This window comes from Poecilia formosa, unplaced genomic scaffold (genome assembly GCF_000485575.1).
Source record: "Poecilia formosa unplaced genomic scaffold, Poecilia_formosa-5.1.2 Scaffold26, whole genome shotgun sequence".
NCBI lineage: Eukaryota > Metazoa > Chordata > Actinopteri > Cyprinodontiformes > Poeciliidae > Poecilia > Poecilia formosa.
In genome coordinates this window covers 3,439,735-3,455,119 of record NW_006799965.1, presented here as the reverse complement: position 1 = coordinate 3,455,119, position 15,385 = coordinate 3,439,735, and the positions used below count along the sequence as shown (strand labels likewise).

The window sequence follows — 15,385 nt, the reverse complement described above, 5'->3', positions numbered from 1 at the left end:
AGGAAAAGGGCACTGTCATTTAAAATTTTCCTCTGGACCTCTTCCTCATCTTGGATTCTCGAGACTAACTAACGATATCCAGAATGTCAACGTGAACAACGTGAGAAAACAAGACGCAGGTAGAAAGGAAGTGGCGTTTCTGAACCCAAAACAGTTCTCATCTAAAACTAAACCAGTCTTTGGTAAAACAGTTAGGTAAAACAATGATATTTGTCTTGTGTAAAAATTGATAAAGCTTTTGAAACCATCAATTTTGGTGTTTTCCCAAACTGAGTTCGAAAGACTCTCTGCTCAGCATTGAATTAACCTGACCTTCTCAGTCTTTAAATTGTTTCAATATTTTTTTACTTGAGATAATCACCTTCAATAAAAACAATATCAGTTGTTAGCGCCACTGCTTCTTGTTTCTACGTCTCTACAGTAGTAAACACATCCAGAGCTGACTGTCAAGCTTAAAGCAATAACCCCGAAAACAATAGTTTACAATAGTGACTAAGACACAACTAGTATTTTGCTAAACACACCTTTGCACGATGCAGTAATTTATAATTTCACCTCTAACGTAACAGAAGCCAATTTCTTACATTTAAAATAGAAAAGCAACAATTATTACAGCAACTATAAGAGTAATATTCATATTTTATGACTATATATAGTTTTTTTTTTCTTTTTTAGAAGTAATTAATATGTGGTAGACACTTTCCCAGCTAAAATTTTTCCAATAACATTGTTTTTCTCACGTCTTTTGTAAAAAACATGAAGCCGTAAAACACCAGCTTTCAAGATTATTGGACGGGACGTTTACTCTTTATAGAGTTTGAAAATAAGCTAATTTTAGCTTGATCTGCTGTCGACTGCATGACAAACTCTCAGCTTGCCAACTTTAATTTTGGATCTGTTTAGGACTGAGGGCAGGCGCTGCTTTCAGTTTTTTTTCTTTTTCTGTTTTAAAGAAAGTGACATGAAAGCGTTTTTTTAGGGGAAGTGTAATTTGTAATCGCCTGCTTTCAGCGAGCTGACCAACAGTGAGCTCGCTGAGAGAGAGAGAGGGAGAGAGAGAGAGTCATTATTCTTCCCTAACAAATATTTTTGTGATCTTTAGTCACAAATTTGCGACACCCTGAAATCAAAAACCCATAGTGCCTATAGTTTCCCTCTCGGAAAGTTTAAGACTTTATTCTCCAAAGCTCATTTGTTGGCTCACAACATTCAAACGCCGTCCTTACTTCTAACTCCAAGGACGCAACCTTTGAACGATCAATAGACACAGCAGTCATTATTGTGATAAGGCCATTGTTGAACGATGGTTATTGCTATCACTCAGTAATCCTCCTATCTCCTGTAAATCCACCCACCTCTGAAGGAATCTAACATGGGATGAATTATGATTGAAAGACCTGAATTGTTTTTGCATGTCCAAACAGAGATGACATGTTATTGGTCTGAGGTGACAGCTTATAGGATTTCTGTCAACAGTTTACTGAATTTAATTCAAAAGTCCTCGGGATTCACCTTCTAAGTATCAAACGTCTTTATTTGACCTTTGCTAGATCCGAAATCTACCCTCAGAAAACCAGCATCTTCTTCTGAAATGTCAAAGATTATATTTTAAACAGTCCTTCTGCATAATAAAGTGCGATCCAATCCTTGCCCACCCCTTATTATTGGCTGACGTAGGCCGTGCAGCTCAGTGTGCATGCGTTTGGTCTTTGTTTACGCTGGAGATGAAGGTCAGCCCCTCATTAGAGCTGCAGCATCTTTTTTGATGTTGTGATATACATAGTAATCAAGTGCGGCTCACATTGGTAGTTACTGTTGACCTTTAGTTAAAAGCACATCAAAGTCTGGTTCTTTCAAAACTTAATTATCCAATAAAACTACTGGCTTCATGTACAGTGGACAGACCTCATTTAATCGTCTTTCATTAGGCTACAGTAACCCTGCATGTACCCCATGTGTGCAGCAGAGCACACGTCGCCATATTCACGGGTCCATTACGCTTTTATGAACACTGCTCAAACGTGCACATTTTTATGTTTTCGCAAAGTAGATTCCCCCGGATTTTGCTGTCTGACGTGCACTGGCTTCCGGTTTAGGATTTAAAGATTCTGCTTGCGGCACAGCGGTGCACATTGGCACCTCTAACTTTTCTGCAACTACCGGGGATTTGCATGTCAATGACATAATTTTACTACTCCGCTCCTGGCATTTGTGAAAGCTGTGCAAGAAAGCCAAGTAATCAAGATCTGTGAACAGAAACGTTAGATGGATTTACTGTACGTTGCTGCATTTATAAATATCCAATTTTTCCTCAAACATCATCCAAGATCATGAATCACAATCAAGGACTCAGATGTATGATTTAGCACTGTTTTAAAAAAAGTACAAGTAATATTTCAGTGGATCTCTCAAGGGAGAAATTGATGGCATTGCCAAAAGTCCTGCGTGTGACATAGTTGCAACCATGCTGTATAATGACTTGCTGCAATACATTCAGATCTGAGCCATTCATTTAATTTATGTTCCTTCAGCAAGTCCAGATCTTAAAAGCATATTTTACCTGAATGAGGAATATCTCGCAGCTTGCACATTACTGCTGCAAACGTTGAGGCGCGTTATTAGCTCATTAAATCCACAGGCAGCATCTGGGTCACATCTCTGCTTTGTGTGAATAAGATTAGGAGAGGCTTTTCATACTGAATGATGAAGCTGAAGTTTCAGATTGAACAAAAAAGCAGCATCCTCCTTGCTTTAAATTAGTATCTTATTTACCGTATTAGGCCACTGACAGACTCATCTCATCTGGGCTTGCAGCTAAAGGTGTTTGCGTGCACCTTTGAGCGCATACACAAGTCTTTTAGCACATAACTATCTCTTGGAGACCTTTTAAAGGTCTATCGTAGAGTAGCATTTATTATTATTATTTTTCCAAAGAACAAATATGCACGAAAGAGAATAAAAAGTTGCGTTTATCGAATAAAAATGTTTATTTTTGGTGAGTTTAATAAGTAGAAAAAGATAAGTGACAAATCAGCACCAGTCAAAAAAAAACTTTAAATCTGGAAAATTGATTTTTTTTTATTTTTTTTTTTACATCTGTTCCTGGTTAATCCTTGTTTTTTGATGGCTTTGGCTATTTCTGATTTCTTAATACTTATTATTTAATCAGCAACAACCAGTATTACAACCCCTGCACATTTTTGTTAATATAAACTTAAAAACAACGGGGGGAGGTCACATCTTTTGAAACATTATAAAAAAATTTTTTAAAAAGTGACATTTCATTACTTGACCTAAAAATCACTAACCAGGGCAACAAAGGGATTGATGATCCATTTTGATACCTGGAAGATTATTTGGCGCATTTATATGTGTTTATTTCTTTTCTATTTGGAAGCAAATTTTGTTTTTAAATTTTAAGTTTTGTTTTATAAAGTTAATTGAAATGCAGTTGAATGACAGTGTTGATTATTATTTATCAATGCTGTTTTTCTTTTTTTTTTTGAGCTGGTGCACAGCTAAACGACGACGAGCTTTTCAAAGGGCTGGCGCAGAGAGACGACCTCGTTTCCGTTTTCTTCAGCAGAGAATCGTGTCCAGTTGGGGCAGGAGTTTGTTTTCTGCATCTCTGCCAGGAAATGCCAGCCAGGCTATAGATTCACTTCTCCACTACACTGTAAATTACGCTCATTATTCCACTATTATGCTACAATCTTTTTCAATCGCCTTAACATTAGAACCAGTAGGAAAACAATGTCAATATTGCTTGTGTAAGGGGACTTTATAATGTAATACCAGTGATCTTGGAGCCACGGTTGTGAGATCAACTCCCTGTTGTAATTACCAGACGGATTTTAATTAGCTCACAGAAAATCCTCAGTTCAACCTTGTATGTTCTTTAGGTGTTAATACTTGCTTTAGAAAAAACTCCCTAAATGTTTGATTCACTCTGATCAATGTTCAATGCACTGGATATGAGATTTCTTAAAGTCTGGTAGCTTAGCTGTTCAGTATAGGATTAAATCTCAAAATAACCCAAGTGATATTCTCAAAATCGGTCCAAATGGAGATGGGTTGACCGACTTGTCTTCACAGCATCATTTAGACAAGACGGGTGGGGGAACACTTGCTGTTTTACGTTTTCAGATGACGGTTCTCAAGCCTGATTCGCTTTATACAAGCAATGTTGTGCCGCCGCTGTTCGGATTCCTTGCACTTGCCTGAATTTTATTAGAGAAAGACCCCAGAAGACTGAAAAAGATCCATCCTCCTTTCCACTGTAAGCCAGAAATTGATGTTTGTGCTGCGATGTTATACGTGCTGTCCTCATAGCCGAGCAGATGAGAAGAGCAGCTTGAAATATCACCTGAATTTTCTTTGCTATGCTTGCGTGGATCCTCCTCACTAAATCTAATAAAAAAAAATCGTCTCACTACAGATGTGGAAACATTATACAAACAATCAGAAGACACAACATTTGGATGAATCATAGCATACATAAATAAAATATGTATGATGCAGGTTGTATATAATGATGCAATTACCTGGATTCGCTCAATCTTAGGCGTGTTGTTGATCTATGATAAATCAGACTACATGCTCTGTTACATAAAAAAAACACACATTTTAGCTCCAGAAGTCACATCTTCTGCACTCGAACCACTAAATTCAAATGTAATTCATTTATTTGAACAAACAGTTTGGATGTTGTAATAGTTTGATTTTAATCACATTTCCCCCATAAAAATGAATGAATAGTAAAAATAAACAAATACCAACCAAATTGATTTAAAAAACGGAATTGAATTGAAAACCTTTCTAACCGCAGTCAAAACATGCTCAATACTCAAATATTTTTTTTATAGGTTTGCACAGTAGAATCAATAATACTTCATAGTGAAATTGCTAAAAGAATTTTACGGTGAAATGGTGATTATGAAAAAATAAATTAAATTTCTTCTGGGACATCCATCTGTTTGGAAAGACAACATTATGGTTTTAGCTGGGCCCGTCACCAGCACAACCACCATTAATTTCAGAATTGCAGGCATACCATCCCAAATGACTTGAAAACAAGGAAATCGCTTTGCAGTTATGAAGTCGGTTTATTGAAACTGTAATGTTAGAAAATGTCCCCTAATATTGTAATTGTGAAGAGATACGCTCATTGAGACAGCTTTGATTGGACAAGGTTGTGCATAGATGCATCTGACTTTTTCTTTTTTTCAGCAAATTCAAATTCAAATTCAAAAATACTTTATTCACCCCAAAGGGAAATGAAATAAAACTGCAACTGCTTTTGTGTGCCAGGTGCAGGAGAGACATGCAAAACTATCCAGGGTCAGGATTGCACAAACAGAAGCAGGTTTGTGCAATTGGAACAAAAATGTTGTTAATTGTAAATTTTGATTTAAAGGGAATGTAAGACGGAAAATCCACTTTTATAGCCTTTTATACATTTTTTGTGTACTTTGAGTGTCTAGGAGTGCACAAAAATGTTATTCTCTCATGGCGCTGCGTAGATACCTTCATATTTTCAGTCTGTTCATTTTTCTCTATTGCCTTTTTGTTTATTACGTCACTGCATTTGCTGTGGAACTGGTAAACAAGGTCATGACTAATCAGTTTTATGAATCCACCATTTGTTTTCCTCGTAGTGACTTTGTTGTCCAACCTCAGTTATGTCGAAGTTGCAAGCAGACAAGTCAAAATGTTCGGCTCTCACTTGTACTAATGCACGCGATTCCTTACATCATCCCCCGGCATCAGAGCCTCTTTGAGGAGTCTGGTTAAATTTTATTTTTCTCAGTAATGTACCAGTGGAGAAAGTCTGTTTACGTGGAGCTTCAGCAGCCTCCACCAGTATCAATCGGGAGTTTTCCAAAAGACTTTATCTGATTGAGGGTCAGTTTCTTCTCTCTGTGGAAGTAAGGGACTCAGCAAAATGGAAAGATGCTAATAGTGCAACAATTACAATCAGTGTTATTTTAAACAAAAATGTTGTGTATTAATGAAGTCCTGGCTATTGGTTTGATAGCATTGTGCCATCTGGTTTTGTTACCACTGTGTGCTAACTTTTAGCTGCCTCCTTCTGGAAATAACTGTACTGCAAGTTTTGGATATAATTATTTGACTTTGTTTATGTCTTGGAGATCACATGCAGACATTCAGTGACGTTCTTGATGCTCCCATTAGTTAACTCCTTATTTATCTTGAGGATTTGTGTACTTCATTTAAGTTGTGGTAGCATGGATATTTTAATAGGTATCCAACATGCATGGACACCGTAGTTAAGCTGCACTGAATATTGTAGGTAGTTGGTATGAATGGAGCTGCTTGTTTTGTGCATAGTTAATATTTCTTGAGCGATTTAATCTTTGAAATGTAGTACAATCATTACTATACGATGTGCAGCATTTTAGGGTAACCTTTCGTTTACCGTCTGATTCATTTCCAGCACCTCGTCCGAAGGTTTCATCACCTCCTGCTCGTTGGTTAGCGGAACGGCTCCTGGTTCAACCTGGTTATGCCTTGTGTGGCTTGTTATATTTACACTGCATCAAAAAGATAGCCACAGACTGCACTTGCAGCTTAGGAAAGCTTTTAATATCACCAAGCTGTGTGTACATCTTAAATATATTTATGTTGTCATTCAAATTATTTATATTTTTAATAGCATGTTGGAGTAATCTTGATGATAAACTCATTTGAATTTTTTTTTTTTAAATCAGTTTTTAACTGTAAGCTCAGCACTCATTTTCAGTTTAATTAAGTTGATTAGCATCATATGTTGCTTTCCACGTCATATTGCTATATACAGTTGGTTTCACACTCGGTGTGCACACATTTAAGAGAGATGCCATATATAGATGTGAGAATGGGTCGCTGGCTCCGTTTGCAGCTTTAAGGCTTCGAGATGAAACCTGCCCTAATCATTTTAGGCAAACAAGAGAAAACAGCTGGTTTAAACACTGTCAGCAGTTAAGGGAGAGGCCGTTATCTATTGGCTTTGCGACCAGATAATTCATCTCAACAGGTGATCACCTGCAAATCTGTCTTTATTTGGGCTGCCCAACTCCCTTCTGTGAGGTTTCTTGTCCATTTGGTCAGGAGTCACATTCATGGCATCCTTCATCCAGCGGTCAAGGACTGAGATGGAGATGACTTATCAGCATGCAAAGCAGCAGCACAGTCAATACTCACCAAATCCGATATGCTTGTACAAAAAAAACAAAAAAACATCAGAAACGTTCCAGCGATTCGCCGTCAGATGCTGCTACTTCTTTGCCCTTGAATTTTATGCCAAATCTCTTAAGTAATAATGACTGCACAGGCCCTGTGTCTGATGAAAAAAGCAAATGAAAGGACAAGGAGGCCCTCATTTTTCACTGTTGTAGTGGCACTCATTCCCAGCAGGAGCTTTTATGAGGCTGCAGTTTGGTTTGACATTTTTGTGAATGTTGGTTCTGAAACATGCCAATCACCTTGATTTAATGTGGCACGCTGTTGTTCATCAAGCTCAGGAGCTTATATAGAAGAGAGAGCCTTAAAGTGCGGTATGTGTGTGCATTTATCACCGACGTCGCTGTATTCAAGCATATGTTTAAAGTACTTTTTTTTTTTGAGCAATCAGTTTAGGAAAATGCTTGCCACATTTCTGAGTCACATGCAGATTGCAATTTTTGTCACAAGCTACACTTCTTTCAAAATGGAAGCTGCGCCCCGATGTGGATTGGTGTCTTTGGAGAGCAGAACTGAGCATGATGACATCAGATTGGATTGTTGGCTTTCCTTTTTGACGTTTTAATTGTTTTGCCCCCATATTTGCTTCACAAAAATGGGAAAATATTTTAGCAATATTTTTGAAAAAGCTAAAAATCTGTTTGTTTTTTTCATTTTAGCCGGACTAGAGGTTTGACAAATTACAAGCCATCTTCTGTAATATGTATCGAGTATAGAAAATTTAAGTCCTTTTAGTGACATTATTACTAAGTAGTGGCATAAAGATGCATGGGTTCGCTGTAACGTTTCCTATAAAAGGAATAACATGTCTGTCTTTATTCTTCAAGGAAGCATTTAAACTTAGTACAGGATAGAGGGATGTTAACAAATAATCGATTTACAATTAATTGTCAATCAATGGTTAAAAAATTATTTCACCTAAACAGACCTTCCCTCAGTGTCCATTAGAGGGCGCTGCTGGTCTTATTTAAGCAAAGCCAGTTGTAAAAGAAATAATCATGGCGAGGCAACCCAGAACAGGAAAATGATATGGTCCGGTGTGGGAAGCAAAATGTATTTTGTGCGTTATTGAAATATAAATACTCGACAGGCGCCTAAAATGTAGTTCATGCAGCCGTGTTGTATTTCAAAGCAGAATCAACTTCTAAAACAAAAACTACTGAGGTGCTACAGAAGCGAGGGTGTGATAACAGGAAAGCAGAAAACCGTAACTTGATTGAGAAAGCAATGGTGAGTGCTTTTGTGAGTTGATGTATCCAAGTGTTGACATGAACAACCATAATCATCTGCGTAGACGGGCGGCAACAAGCAAGGTAGCTGAACCGAGTGTCCATCTCGCCACTGACAGACTGAATGTTAGACCTAAATGTTATCTTGTCTTTAAATTATATTTTTAGATTTCTGTTCATGGGGAATTAAGGATTCGGGGTGTTTTCTATTCATCAACTTAATAGGTTTCTGTTTTGTTATATTTTGTAAATATATGTAACTTTAATTTGTGAGACAATCATGCTGATAGAAAAAAAATAAAGAAAATGGCCACTTATCGGTTAAATTAAGATCATTCAACTTTAAATTAATTCATTAATCAATAACTTGTATCCCCAATAAACAAATATTTTTTCTGTTTTAATTGATGAATGTGGAACATTTGCTTCTCCTGGTGCGTTTTACACTGTCCTGCCTTAGCATTGCAGGCATAACAAATGAAGAAACTGGATAACTACATAAGCCAGGGCATTTCTGCTTCACACAAAGGATCTCTGGAGATGGTACCCTAATTGCATGACTGACTTTATTAAATCAGGGTTACCCTGGCATCAAAGTAGACAGGTTTCATATTGAAATATCATCCTTTGTTTATATGACCTTCAGCCTTCTGGATTATGTATTTTAATATGTGCATGAGATGAGAATGAGCAGCCAATTTCTTTTAAAACATCTTTTTTATATTTGGTCTCTCATAATCATGGTCAGTATTAAATGACTTTGGGTTGTAAAACCTGACTTACCTCCAACATCTTATTTTCTCATTTCTTTAAGCTAATGTCATTAAGTACACAACACAACTAAAGAGGTGTTTTCTTTCTTACTTCAAAATAAGAGTCTTAAGCAAAGACACAATATTTAAAAGCATAAAGATTGTACTTTTGTTGCCATTGCATGCTGATGGCAACTAGTTAGCAAGTTGCAAAACAGACAAAAAGGAAACACTGTGGCACGTTAAAATCACAAAATTTCTGCACCCCTAGTGACAAGCTAATGTAAAGATTTTCTTTTTCAGGGTGTCCGTCATACTTTCTGTCTGTAATTGCATATTCTGCCCGGCTAACAACGTAACAGCAACTGATTCCGTTGTAATCAGTGATTACACCTTTTCAGGTCAGGATAGCTTGCTTCGTTTGAAGTTCGATGTTGCGGAGCACTAATGCGGCTTTGCGAATGTCTTTGTTCCGGAGTAGTTACTATAATAACAGTGTGGAGAGTCAGATGCTCCATCTAGTCAGAAACCCTTATTTGTTCCTTTTTTTTTTATCAAAGTCCATTCAGCCTCTCTCTAAGGGATGTCGAGGCGTAGGAGTACATTTGGCAGTGTGCTCAGACTTTTTATTGCAATGCACAGTTCTCTCTGCTGTAGGAGAATAAAGACTCGACGCAACAGTATGTGTGCAAAGAAGAATGAACTCTGTGCATTTTCCTCTGCATATGGGATCAGTTGGGGGACATCAGAAAGTGTTGTGCCGGTGGGGCCATTTTGAATAATGATGAATAGGAATTGGACTAGCAGAATTCAACATGTCCCATTAATCAGGTACTGAAGAATTGGGGAGGAGGGTCTTTAATGGCATGTACTTGTTGGAGTGCCATCTTGCATTAAGGGCTAATAACCTGATTTAGAGTCAGCACAGCGCCCGCCTCTGCTGCCCTCTCCCAGCCAGCTCCCTCCCCAGCCCCCGCCCTCCTACTTCCATCACCCCAGTTGTATTTATTATGGGCTGCAAGGCCACGGTGATGAGACGATCAATACATCTGGGATGATGAGGGAGAGCTCATGCAGTCTCTCCCTTTCACCGTTTCGTCCCTTGGCAGTGCTTCAGCAGGTAGGGAGATCAAAGCGGAGAGGACCTCTGAGATGCTGCTTGTGAAGAGACTGATGAAGTCCTCTGTGCCGCACGTACTCCAAGCACACACACACACGCACACACGCAAGCACACACTTCATCACAATGTCCTGCGTCCTTGCTCTGTCCTGATTAGAAAGTTTGACCCGATGTAGTTTGTGTGAGTCAAATTAGTGTTATCACACACATGCTGCTGATGTGTGGAAATCCAAACATGAAAAAATGCCTCATGTGAAGTTGGAACGGACCATGAAATGCATGCATATATGTATGCTTATGGATTTTTAGCAGTACGCTTTTGAAGGCCTTGGGTTGATATGCGGTATTTGCTGCTTAGGGGGATCAATATGGGGTGCTTTTACCAGCTGAACCCATAACAGATAACGTGTGACTGACCTTAATTCAAATTGAAGCGGAGCAAATGTCACTATAAAGTGTTTACTCTTTCTTACTGGGTTCCTTGCAAGTTAACTAGAGAGGAGAGAAGAAGAGTCACAGACTAAGGCTGGATGCTGGATTGTATTCAACCCCTTGATCTCAGCATGTTGTTTCTAAGTTATAAAGCCTCTTTAGGAAGCTGGACGCTTGAAGGCAGAAGAATAAGGATTGTGCCTGCTGACAGAATAAAACAACATTCTGGGATAATAATTGTAATGCCACCAAACCTGGAAATTGCAAAAAGATAACATTCTCAAATTTAATACATACTTTATCATCACAAATTTGAAAAAAACACATTTTCACGTATAATTTGGCATACATTCTGCACAACTAAAACGCAAACAAGTCTTTCAAAAGGAGATAAGCAATATAATAATTGTGCACAGCCTTACAATAACACGTAGCTGAAGTAACTTGAAGTAAAGGCATTTAATTTTCTTTGGTAGGAGTCTTATTAGCATCCCACATCTGGGCATGATATATTTCCCAACTAAGCTTTGCAAAAATTCCCCATGTCAGATATAACCCTAACTATTCCAAAAAAAAAAAAAAAGTCCTTTCATAAAATCTTTCTTATGTGGAGTTTGATACCATGAGAGATGCTGTAAAATACCGTCATGTTTGTAGCAGATACCTATTTTGAGTCAAAGCTGGCGGGTGTTTGAAATTGATAATAATAATTGATAATAATTGATATAAATTTGTTATAAAAGTATTACTGATTGCACTTTAAAAATTAGGTAACTTTATGTAATTAAAGGTAAAGTTTAAACAGTAATGATTTCCTGGTTAATGTCAAGTTGTCATAACAAAGACATTTTGAATAATGTCAACTTTGTATTAAAAGTGTCATAATTTACCGAATGACGCTTTATGACAACAGTCATAAATATTCATGAAGGCTTATTCATGTTCATGACAGGCGTTATGTCATGTTTATGATGGTGTCATGTCAGTCTTATTCACCTCCCTTCAAATAAAGTGTTACCATATATTTTGATGACCGTTTACCTTCCAAATGCAGACATATGATGTCACATACTGTGTGTTTATGAGATAACTGGTAATATTTCAGCTCTTAAAGGAGCTCACTGTTTCAGTTGAATGTATGAACCGTTTTTAAGAGGAATTGGGTCAGGTTTGGGGGTACAGAAAACCCTCTGCCAACAAGATGCACTCTTATGTTTTTCTTGCTAGTTTTACTGCATGCACGTGAGAAATATGAATCAGAACAGCTTTATTAGTTTTAGAGTTTTGTTTCCTCAGGCAATCTAAAACATGTGGTTGGGTTCGAGATTTAAAGGAGCTGCCTGGAGTTGGGAAACTATCATCACTGTGATTTAAATACAATGTTAATATTTCTTACTTCTTTAAATACATGAAACGGACAGATGGACGGATATTCAGAAGTAATGATTTCCTGGTTAAAATCATTAACCAGGAAATGATTTTCCTGGTTAATGAAAATCATTAATATTTTTTTTTTAGTTAAAAAAATAAAAAAATACCACCCTTATATTGGATTGAGAACAGAAAAGAAATAAATGTTCTACAAGCTTGAAGTTTGTTCCGCATTACTTATAATTTTAAAATTTAACATATATTTAATTATTTTAGCTGCGTTTCTAAAAGCTTGGAGAGCAGTGTGTTTACCACTGCGTTGCATCACCTCTTCTTTTTGACAAATGTGGAACAGAGAGACGTCTTACAGATTCATAACAAAAATATTTTTGCAGTCTTCGTGCATACAGAAATTTTTACGCTTCACACGCTTCAGAGTCTTTTTATCTAAATTTTCCTTTCATATAGAGTCTTAGCACTTTCCGTCGATAAAAAGTCGGGGCTGTTGGCTGATATTCACACTGTTTTGATCGTACTTTTTTAATTGTTGCATAATCTGCTTTGATAGTGTATTTTTAAAAGAAGCAGTGGGATTGTGTGAAAGGGAATGTAATGTAGATGACGGGGATCAAACCAGCTTAACATAAAAGGTTCAGAAAAATCGGCAAAAACCATAGAAGGTAGACCACAGAAATCTGTTCTGGATGCCCAAAAACAATGTTTGTTTGTTTTCACATATGACAGTTTTAAGAATTAGGTCTACTTGTACTCTAAGAAAAGCATCTTTCTCAGCATTACAGTCTTTAGCAACAAATAGAGAACGATTTGCTAATCCAAACTGACTGCAGGAATGGTTCAGTTTTCAATCTGTCAGCCAACGAGAAAGAAAGGTTACATGTGTATTCACACGGTGTAAATATCTGGTTTTAACAGGATAAATACAAATGTACTGTAAGATTATTTTTTTCTAAACATTTCTATTTCTATATAGACCGTTTTTTTTTTGTTTTTTTTCCAATAACACACTTTAACACAAGAGGGAGAAAATGGCCACACGTGGTGGGTAATGATTCACTAAGGAGCAATTTCAATTTCACTTGAAGTGCTTTGAAAGACTTGTTTTCTTTTTTACCTAAATGCGTTGTTTTGATTTAAATTGGCAGGTACGAACAATTTAGTTGCAAAATACATCAAGTCACAGTTGGTATCCCAGTAACGGTGTGTGTCAAATTGCAATCGCAAAGGAATGGATTTAAATAATATATGTGTGCAAGTTAGACGCACTCAACCTGCCCTTCATTACGGAGGATCTAAATCTCGTGCAAAGCGGTGTGTACGCTGCGTAACTGAGAAAAAAAGGAAAGAAATAAGAAAATGTGGGTTAATCATATTCAATTTTGTCATTGCTATTTTAGCCGTACTATATATTACACAATATTTCCCAGATATTGTGCAACCCTGGTAAATAATTATTTAAGAAATATGAGTCTTTACTGTTTATGATGGTAATATTTACTGATAGACTGTTGCAGATGTTTGCTAGGTGCTTTTTCGCTTCTTTTTTTTTTTCAAAGATCTTTTCATATTGAACGGCGTTCCCTACAAGTGCTGGGATTCTGCATTATTTCATATTCGAGTATTGTACAGACACATAAGCAGGAATTAAATGTTTCCGTTGCTTTAGTGCATAATCCTTTGAACACAAGGATACGACACTAAAGTCTACAAGTCTTTTTTTGGCTCTGCGACAGGAATCCCACTGAGCCGGGGAGGCACTTTGTCAGTATGACTTCTCTAGCATTTTGAAGGCTTTGTCAGCCCTTTGCCCCCAGCAATTCATGCCTTGTAGTCCCCAGATTGGATATGGATGGCTTTTCATGTATTATAACATAGCAGGTGCTGGTTTTGTCGGCTTCTCTAAGCCGTATTGTCCACGGCAAATATTCCATTTGCAGAGGTTTCGGAGCAGGTGGAACCATCTACAGCACTAACAAAATATATGTATGTATTGTAAATAAAATGAGGGCTCTTTTATCTAAAGCTGAGAGAGTGTATGCCACCAGTAGGTAATCTGGCAACGCGCGGCTGCAGCGATAACAGCACCTTCAGGGACGTCAGGATTGCTTTTCTCTCACTGGTTGCGTGCCCTGCAACGGCTGTTGATACATTATAAATCATTTACACAGTCATTTTGGAATGCAATATCCCCTTCTAAATGCTGGCTTTTCTTCTCTGTGGTTTATTAGAGTGAACTCGGCAGTAGGCACGCAAGTCTGAGGGGGACCCTAAGCCATAGAAATTGAAAATTGATCAGCAAGTGTGGGAATCTGTTAGTCCTGGCACCACAGCTTGCACCACGGGACTGTTGATTAGCATTTACAGTACAACGCGTTCACCAAAGGTAGCCTTGCTGCCTGCAGCTAGATGCCCCATCCTGCGTTCTTCCCATAGCGTGATCACCTGTGGGAGCAAACCAGAGTGGTAAAATGTCATTTCCATTATCCTCTTTTGTACAAAAAATTAAAAGGAAAATGAAGAAATTATATTCTCCGTGTCATTACACAGGACATTAAACTTGTACTATGTTATTAGTCTTCAGTGATTGGTTCACACTTCAGGATTTAAGCACATACTGTCAGAGGGGGAGTATTATATAAAATCAACTCTTTTGAGCTTTACAACATATTTTGAAGTTATTCCCTCAACAAAAACGTGCAATGTTACTTTGAATCTTGCATGCGTGTTTCAGAAATCCTTTTATCTCCGACTATTCAGCTGGTCACTGAGTACGGCCTTGAGGACTAGGCTCCTCCTCAGACCTGCAGTTTCCAAGCTTGTGTATCACAGAGCAGCCCTTCGCGCTACTCTCCCGGTCAGGTCCTGCAGACTAGCCAGCAGCAATTAGCAAACACCTGGTGGAACTGTGGATCTGCTGAGCTCATTATATGAGCTACTTCTCAGTGAAACGCTGGTGAAAACATTTTTGAAGGGTCAATAGAGGAGTGCTGCTGTGATGACTTCCTGAAGACAGAGTTTCAGACGGAGCAGGAGTTTTTAAAAGCCTAATTTCAAGGCGTTGATGAAACAAATTTCTTTTGACCCCTATTGAGTAAAAAAGGGTTAATGCATGCTAAAACGTTTCAGATTTGTATTTTTTTTCCTTTTGTTTAACTAAAAAACATTCACAATTGCCATTATACTCATATGTTCTTCGTTTTGTGAATGTATCACATAAAACT

General features: G+C 37.6%; 1 protein-coding gene across 5 annotated transcripts in view; it reads left to right on the top strand.

The window, feature by feature from the left end:
- The window catches only part of nlgn3a (neuroligin 3a), a 168,759-nt gene that overhangs the window by 20,198 nt on the left and 133,176 nt on the right, over positions 1-15,385 (top strand). The window lies entirely within an intron of this gene.